We start from the raw sequence: 8587 nt of genomic DNA, 5'->3' as shown, positions 1-8587 counted from the left end.
ATTGGACTTCAGTTTTTCTTTCTTATAGCATCTTTACCTGGTTTTGGTACTAAAATATTTGCTTCATAAAATGAGGTAGGTAGAGTTCCTTTTTCCTCAATTTTTTTTGAAAAGTCTAAGCGTAATTGGTATTGGTATGTTTGGAATGTTGGAGAATTCCCCTGTGAATCCATCTGTACCTGGGCTTTTCTTTGTAGGAAGATTTTTGATGATTGATTGAATCTCTTTACTTGTGATTAGTTTGTTGAGATTTTCTATTTCTTCCTGAGTCAGTATAGCTTGTTTGTGGGTTTCCAGGAATTTCTGCATTTCATCTAAGTTGTCTCGTTTGTTGGCATATAGTTGTTCATAGTATCCTTCTATGATTTCTTTTATTTCTTCAGGGTCTGTCATTATGTCACCCTTCTCATTTCTGATTTTGTTTATTTACATTTTCTCTCTGTTTTTCTTTGTCAGTCTTGGTAGTGGCCTATCAATTTTATTAATTTTCTCAAAGAACCAACTTTTGGTTTTATTGATTCTTTCAATTGTTCTCCCATTCTTTTATCTCAACTTTAATCTTTGTTATTTCTCTTTTTCTGCTTACCTTGGGGTTAGTTTGCTGTTTTTTCTCAAGTTCCTCTAGGTATGCTGTTAAGTCCTCGATTTTTGCTTTCTTGTTTTTTAATTTAGGCATTTAGAGCAATACATTTCCTCTCAGCACAGCCTTTGCCACATCCCATAAATTCTGAATAAACTGCATTCACATTTTCATTCGTCTCCAGATAGCTATTGATTTCTCTAGGAATTTCTTCTTTGACCCACTTGTTGTTTGAGTGTGTTATTAAATGTCCATATATCTTCGAATGTTCTCATTCTTTGGTGGTCCTGCTTCATTGCATTGTGATCAGAGAAAGTGCTTTGAATAAGTTCAGTGTTTTTAAATTTATAAATACCTTTTTGTGCCCCAGCATATGATCTATCCTGGAGAATGTTCCATGAGCACTAGAGAAGAATGCATATCCGTGTGTTTTGGGGTACAGTGACCTATATATGCCTGTTAAGTCTAATTCATTTATCAAGTTATTTAACTTCTCTATTTCCTCGCTGATCTTCTGTCTGGTTGTTCTATTTATAGAGGAGAGTGGTGTATTGAAGTCTCCTACCATTACTGTTGAAATATCTATCACTCCCTTCAGTGTTCCAACGTCTGTCTCATGTACTTTGGAGCTTCTTAATTGGGAGCATAAACTTCTATGATTATTACATCTTCTTAAGTAATTGATCCTTTAATTAGTATATGGTGTCCTTGTCTCTTATGATGTCTTACATTTCAAGTCTATTTTGTCCAATATCAGGATAGCTACTCCTGCTTTCTTTTGGTTACAACTTGCGTGGAAAAATTTTTTCCACCCTTTCACTTTCAATCTATTTGTATCCTTGTGTCTAAGATGAGTCTCTAGTAAGCAGCGTATAGCTGGATTATATTTCTTAATCCATTCTGCCAGTCTGTATCTTTTAATTGGTAGGTTTAGTCCATTAACATTCAAAGTTATTACTGAAAATCTGTCTCTTGAATCCACCATCTTATCTTTTTAATTTTATTTGTCAGATTTATTTATTCTTTTCCCTCTTTCTCTTTTTATTGTTTAAATTACCCTTAGTGGTACTATTCAATTCTGTGCCTTCCTCCAGACCTCCCTCTCCCGTCTTTTTTGTTTTTCAGCAGGTGGAACTCCCTTTAGTATTTCTTGTAGGGCTGGTCTCTTGTTAACAAATTCTTTCAAGACTTGTTTGTCTGTGAAAATTTTAATCTATCCCTCAGTTCTGAAGGACAAATTGTCTGGGTTCAGAATTTTTGACTGGAAGTCTTTCAGGATCTTAAATACAGCATACCATGCCTTCTTGCCTCCATGGCACTAGTTGAGTATTCTGAACTTAGTCTTATGTGGTTTCTTTGAATGTAGTAGATTGTTTTTCTCTTGCCGCTTTCAGAATTTTCTGCTTCTCTTCAACATTTGGCAGACTGATTAGTATATGGGGAAGACCTATTTAGAGTTATTTAGTTGGAGTTTGGTGGGCTTTTTTGACTTGTATATTTATGTCCTTTATAAGGGTTGGGGAGTTTCCCCCCATTATAACCTCAACTACTCTTCTTGGCCATTTACTCCTCTCTTCTCCTCTGGGACACCAATGATTCTTATCATTGTGAGCTTTGTTTTGCCTATCATTTCCCTGAGATTCAATTCAAATTTTTCCATCTTTTTTGCCATTTGCTATTTTGAGTCTTTGAAGTCAGTTATACTGTCTTCTGTATCACTTATTCTTTCTTCTGTCCCATCAGTTCTGTTATTGTGTGCCTCTAGTATGTTTTTTATTTGGTCCACAGTCTTTAATCTCTGTGATATCCACTATTTTTCTATTTATTCTTTCAAATTTCTCTTTATGCTCTTCTACTATCTTCTTGATTGCCTCTATGTCATTTGTCATCCCACTCATTTTATTAAGTAGAATTATATGAACAGCTTTGATTAGTTGTCCCAAGGCCTGTGTCTCCTCTGGTGCTGTAATTTGGTCATTAGACCTGGGTATATCTGTCTGCATTGTGATATGCTTAGTGACCTTCTGTTGTTTTTGTCACATGTATCTTGATTTGACTTACTTTGGGAGTTGTCTTTCAGTAATCTAAGGCCTTGTGTTTGCGGGATGGATGTGCCTCAGGGAGCAGGGTATGGGGCAGGGCACAACTGTGCGGTGATTCATTTCAGGGCATGCATAGGTGTTAGGGCGGGGGAATAAGGGAGGGTTCTATGGCTGGAATCATGAAGTCACTCCGGAACGGGAGGTGAGCCATTACAATCAAGGCCTTTGCGCAGCAAACATCTATTCACGGACATCTGACCACCTGTTGCTCAATCCGCTAGCATAATAATCCTTTGTTCAATGTGCCGCCCCTTTCATGTCACCACCTGTGTTAGTTAGATTCGGTTGTCAACTTGGCCAGGTGAGCATACCTAGTCTTGCTGCTGCGGACATGAGCCAACGGTAAGTGAACCTCATCTGTTGCCAATTACATCTGCAGTCCGCTAGGGGGCGTGGCTGCTGCAGTGAGTGACGTTTGACTTAATTGGCTGGTGCTTAAATGAGAGAGCGCAATGTAGCACAGCCTAAGCAGCTCGGCATTCCTCATCTCCGCACTTGCAGCTCAGCCCAGGCCTTTGGAGATGCAGAACGAAGTCACCCCGGGGAAAGTTGTTGGAACCCAGGGGCCTTCCACATAAGAAAGAACCTCAGTGGAAAGTTAGTTGCCTTTCCTCTGAAGACTAACAAAATAAATTCCCTTTTATTAAAAGCCAATCCGTCTCTGATGTGTTGCATTCCAGCAGCTAGCAAACTAGACCACCACCTAACCCCTACCCTTAAAAACTGCACTCACCAAAGTCCGTGCGTGGACTCACCTCACTCCCTCCTGGGTTCGGTGAGCTCTGCCCAGGAGTGCAGCCAATAAAGCACGCTCATTTACAATCCTTTCATCTACTTTCCTTTCTCTCAAATACCTCATATCTTAAAACCTTTCAATAGGCACAGGTTGGGGATGTTACGCTTGTGAACGTGGGTGCCCAGCAGCCAAGGAGGATGTAGCTGTGTGGGTGCAGCGGTCTGGGTGGTATAACCCTGAAGTGCGCTGGTCTAGGACACGAGGCCCTTTGTGCACATGCGTAAGGCTGTGGCAGCAGCTCAGTATTATGCCTTTGTTGGGGGCAGATGTGACCCAGCTGTGCAGGTTTGCACTTTCTCAGAGCTGGGAGGTGTGACTGAGGGCTGTAAGCATGCGCGGTTATAGGACTGCTGTAAAGTGCGGTTCTCAGAGCTGAATGACGTGATTGTGGACCTGTGCGCATGTGTGCGCTAGGAGTGTCGTAAACTGAATTTCCCAGAACTGAAGGACGTGATTGTGGGCGCTATGCGCATGTGCAGGTCTGCGAGCACTGTAAACTGATGCGCAGAGCTCAGGAGGGGCGGGGTAAAGCCGTGTGACCCTATGAGGGGGAGGGCAGCCTGGGTATGGAGGTTAGTGCCAGCAGGCTTTAGGTGCTGGCAAAGGCCTGCAGGGAACAGGGCGGGGAAGAGAGTGCTCAGGAGGGGTGCAGGAAGGGTGGGTTGGGCTGCACTTGGGGTGGGGGTGGGGCTGATTCGCAGGTCCTGGGGCTGCGCTGGGGAGGGTAGCACATTTAAAGAACGCAGCCTGGCTCACTTCCTAGTCTCTGGCTCCCATCCGTGCACTCCCGCGGGCACCGCGCCTCCATGGGCACCGTGCCTCCATGGGCCACTGCGCCTCCATGGGCCTCCACGCCTCCATGGGCCACCGCGCCTCCATGGGCCTCCGCGCCTCCATGGGCCACCACGCCCCATGGGCCACCGCGCCTCCATGGGCCTCCGCGCCTCCATGGGTCACCGCGCCTCCATGGGTCACCGCGCCTCCATGGGCCACCGCGCCTCCATGGGCCACCGCGCCTCCATGGGCCTCCGCGCCTCCATGGGTCACCGCGCCTCCATGGGTCACCGCGCCTCCATGGGTCACCGCGCCTCCATGGGCACTGCGCCTCTGCACCAGGCTCCAGCTTTCTGCTTCTCAGTTCCTCGGCCTCTGCAACCAGGGCTGTATCCTTTGGTTTATTTGTCAGATCTATATATTTTTACCCTCCCTTACTTTTATCCTTTAAGTTACTCTTACTAATACTCTTCAATTTTGTCATTCTTCAGACCTCTCTCTCCCATCTTTCTTTTTCAGCCAACAACTTTCTTTCTTTAGGATTTCTTATAGTGCCAGTCTCTTACTAATTTTTTCTGTGAAAATTTAAATCTCCCCCTCACTATTGAAGGACAACTTTGCTGGATAAAGAATTCTTGACTACACATTTTTCTCTTTCAGGATCTTAAATATTTCAGATCACTGCCTTCTTGCCTCCACAGTGCATGCTGAGTAGTCTGAACTTACACTTATTTGTCTACCCTTGTATGTGATGAGTCACTTTTATCTTACTCCTTTTAGGACTTTCTGCTTCTCTTAATCATTTTGAGAGTCTGATTAGTATGTGTCTTGAAGTGGGGCATTTTGGATTTACTCTATGTGGAGTTCACTGGGCTTCTACAGCTTGCATATTTATGTATTTTATAAGGTTTGGGAAGCTTTCCCCAGTTATCTCCTCAAACAGCCTTCCTAGCCCCTTTCTCTTCTCCTGGGCCACCTATGATTTTGACATTTGTGTGCTTCATGTTGTCTAATGGATATTTCTTTGTATCACCTTATGCCTGCTGGTGCTGTAGCTGAAACTGAAATGTGGTCAATCAGACTCTTCTACTCGAGGAATATCTACGTTGTGATGGAAAAGTACAGGATCAGAAAGCCATTGTGGCAGTTATGGCAGAGTAGAGAGTCTGGTGATGTGGCAGGGAATGTAGAAGCACCAGGTTAAGCATATAAAGCAGGAGCCAGGGACGTGGGGTGGTAACGGAGTGGTGCTATCCTGACGTGCCGGCATAAGAGGCCCTTCCTGGGAAAGGTCACAGCCAGGCCCTGCTTCCCATGAAGCCCATTCAATCTACTTTCCAGGCTTCCTGTCATTTCTAAGAATACATCCCAGTACATTTTTTATGACTTAAGTTTAAAAAGTTCCATTCTATTGTTTGCCACCAAAAGCCTTGACTATTAACGTGCTTTATTTCTAGAATTCTTGGGTTTAAATTTTGAGGGTTTTATTTTCGTAATGCCTCGTGAATTGCTCTCCAGTATTTACTCTTTTCATGAAAGGCCACTACTCAACTCTTGAAGGGCTTTGTTTAACATGGGGCAGCAGGTTCCTATTTTCACTTTATTTGGCACACCAATGAAAGAAATTTAATTTTGTTTTATGTTTGAAATAGTACCGGTGTGCAAGATGGCCTCAGTCATAGATTCTGAGGCCATCAACATTATCTAAGGTGGATGTCTTTTCCTGTAGAAAGATTTTTTTGTGAAGAATAATAATAAAAACCACCTTGAGGTGCTCGATTGTGGTACTGTCAATGACTAAAGCTGAATGATGCCTTTTGCCCACCAATACCAAAAGGTATGACTTATATCCTCAAGTTGCATTTGAGAATAGTTTTACTCTAATTCATCTCTCTTTATTTTGGTAGAAGGTTTTATATGACTCCATCCTTAGCATTTCAGGGACTCCTGAATTCTATTGTGAGATTTGCTAAAAGCATTAATAAGAAATGGTGTTTTTCTTAATATTTGACCTAGTAGAAACATTCCAATGCATTTACTTAATCCCTATTTAGAAGGAATTAAAATGCAGTAAGCTACTTAGCACTAAGAGTATGGAGAATATAATGTAAATTTAAATTTAAACTTTAAAATTAGAATACATTTTCGAGTTTTGTAGTACCTTAATGTTTTCATTATCATTACTGGGCACAAATGAATGAGTTAGCAGCTAAATTACCTTAATTGTAAAGACCACAACCTGTATCCAACGAAGCTTTTAACAATGGTCTAGAAATTCTAATCTTCACTCTTAATTGCTCTATCTTGAAAAACATGCAAGTTATTTGTTTATTTTGTTGTTGTTTATGTTTCATTAGACTGAGGGCCTTCTTGTAGATGTGTCATGTTGGTTGCGCAGGTATGTTGTGTTTTTGCCAAGCAGTATCCATTTATCCTATTTTGGGTAAAAATCTTTTGCTTATGCATGTCCTTCTCACTCCAGCTAGGATGTGTGTTTTGAGGGTGGGAACATTGTAGCAAGGTGCATTGTAGCAAAGAGGTGCATTGTTCACCTCCAGCTCTAGGGGGTAGAACATGTGGTTCAGCCTTAGTTGGTGCTTTTTTGATGCCATAATCAAGGTATTTGCTTCAGGAATGGAGAAGTCAAGCCTTTCATGTGTTATCTAGTCTAACCCACGATTGTCTTAAGTGACTGGAAAGAGATGTTTTCCTTCCATTCGCCACCATAGGACTTGTGTTTCTGAGAATATAAGGTCTGGGGTTGTTATAAATATTGGATTACCATGAGAGAAGACCTCATATGAAAATGGAGTCAACACAGGAAGAGTAGAGCAGAGAGAGTAAGAAAGAAAAGCTTGGTCCCTGATGAGTCTTGGATAAAGTCACAACCCAGTTTAGAACCACCGTAGGACTTTCCAATTACATAAAACCAAAAGAAAAAAATTACTTATTTAAGTTGACTGAATTTTAATTTCCTATCACTTGCCACCTAAATAATATAGTTGTATTTTCTATTTGCATATTAGACTATTTCAGAAAGAATTTCGAAAAAAATATAAGAAAGCAATTCCAGTGGATACAATATTATGAACTTACACATTGACACAAATGCAGAATTACCGTGTGGTATTTTCTTTTGATTTCATCCAGTCCTGAGGTAGAGAACTGTCTGAATAACATTACCACCAATCTCCCTGTAAAGAAAATAGCCATATGACACAAAATAATTTCAAACATCAGCTAATTGTCCAATTATGTTGACTGTACTTATTACAAATTAACATACTCCACATGAACAAGCTTTACTGAGTGCCGGCCCTGGAACAGATACTGTGCTCATGTCACATGCATGATGGAAAGCACAGAGCCTCTGTCACCAGGCACCTTACACGAACATGTTCACCAGCTGTCATCAGAAGCTTACAGACGTTCAGGACACAGATATGGCCAGCTTGCTCAGGGTGGGGCCTGGGAGCAGCTGGTTGCATCTGGCTGTGAGAAGGGTCATCTCTCTCCCCCAGTGTGCTAGAAAAACTATTGGTCATTTTAAGTGTGCTAGGTGTGAAAAAACATCACAATGCAGCATCTAATAGTGTGTGTGGGGGGGAGGCAGAAACTCAACCGGCAATTCCAATGTCATAAAACACAGTAGAAGAGAATGCGCCGGAAGCTATGGGAGCATAATGCACATCATGGGGTTCCTAGGATGACGTCTTCCAGGTCCACATCTCGAACGATACATACACGTCAATCTGGTGAGCTAGTATGGAAAGGGAGAAGCCCAAACTTGAGCACAGGCTCAGAGGTATGAAAGAGCAGGGAGTGTAGGATCACAGGTGATCCTCAAGGTCAAATGATGGGTTCAAATCCTGGCTCTGATATTTAACAGGTATTTGACAGGTTTCTTAACCCCTGTTTGTGTTTCAGTTTCCTTCTTCGTAAAATGAGGATTAAAAACAGAATCTACTTCATAACGTAAGATAAAATTAAATAATCCATATAAAGCACCACACAACTGCCTTGCTCAAAATGAGTGCTTCATAAAGGTGGCTTTAATAATAAAATACTATAATATAAATATATTATTTTATATAAATAATATAAAGACAGGGTAATAGAGAATTACCAAAAGTAATGGTCAACTTTCAAATATGGATAGTTTAGGTAAGAAAATAATCACATTAATTGAACTTGGCAATTTGGAATGCATTTATAATGTTTGCAAGTTAAGTGGAGTGAAAAAGGTATGCGATTACAGAATAGTAGGTTCTAGTAGCACTGAGAACAGACACCTCTGTGAGAAGCTTGGCAAAGATATCAGAGAACTTCTAAAAT

The 8587-nt window shown here is 41.5% G+C and overlaps 1 long non-coding RNA gene across 1 annotated transcript in view; it reads right to left on the bottom strand.

Moving 5' to 3' along the window:
* Window positions 1-6446: 6446 nt before the first annotated feature.
* LOC143684291 (uncharacterized) overlaps window positions 6447-8587 on the bottom strand; it is a 54693-nt gene continuing 52552 nt past the window's right edge. The window contains exon 4 of the long non-coding RNA XR_013175959.1: window positions 6447-7446. This is a non-coding gene — a long non-coding RNA (uncharacterized LOC143684291). The remainder of the gene's footprint in view (window positions 7447-8587) is intronic.

Source organism: Tamandua tetradactyla, chromosome 1, assembly GCF_023851605.1.
Source record: "Tamandua tetradactyla isolate mTamTet1 chromosome 1, mTamTet1.pri, whole genome shotgun sequence".
Taxonomy (NCBI): Eukaryota; Metazoa; Chordata; class Mammalia; order Pilosa; family Myrmecophagidae; genus Tamandua; species Tamandua tetradactyla.
This window is presented reverse-complemented; position numbering and strand designations above follow the sequence as displayed.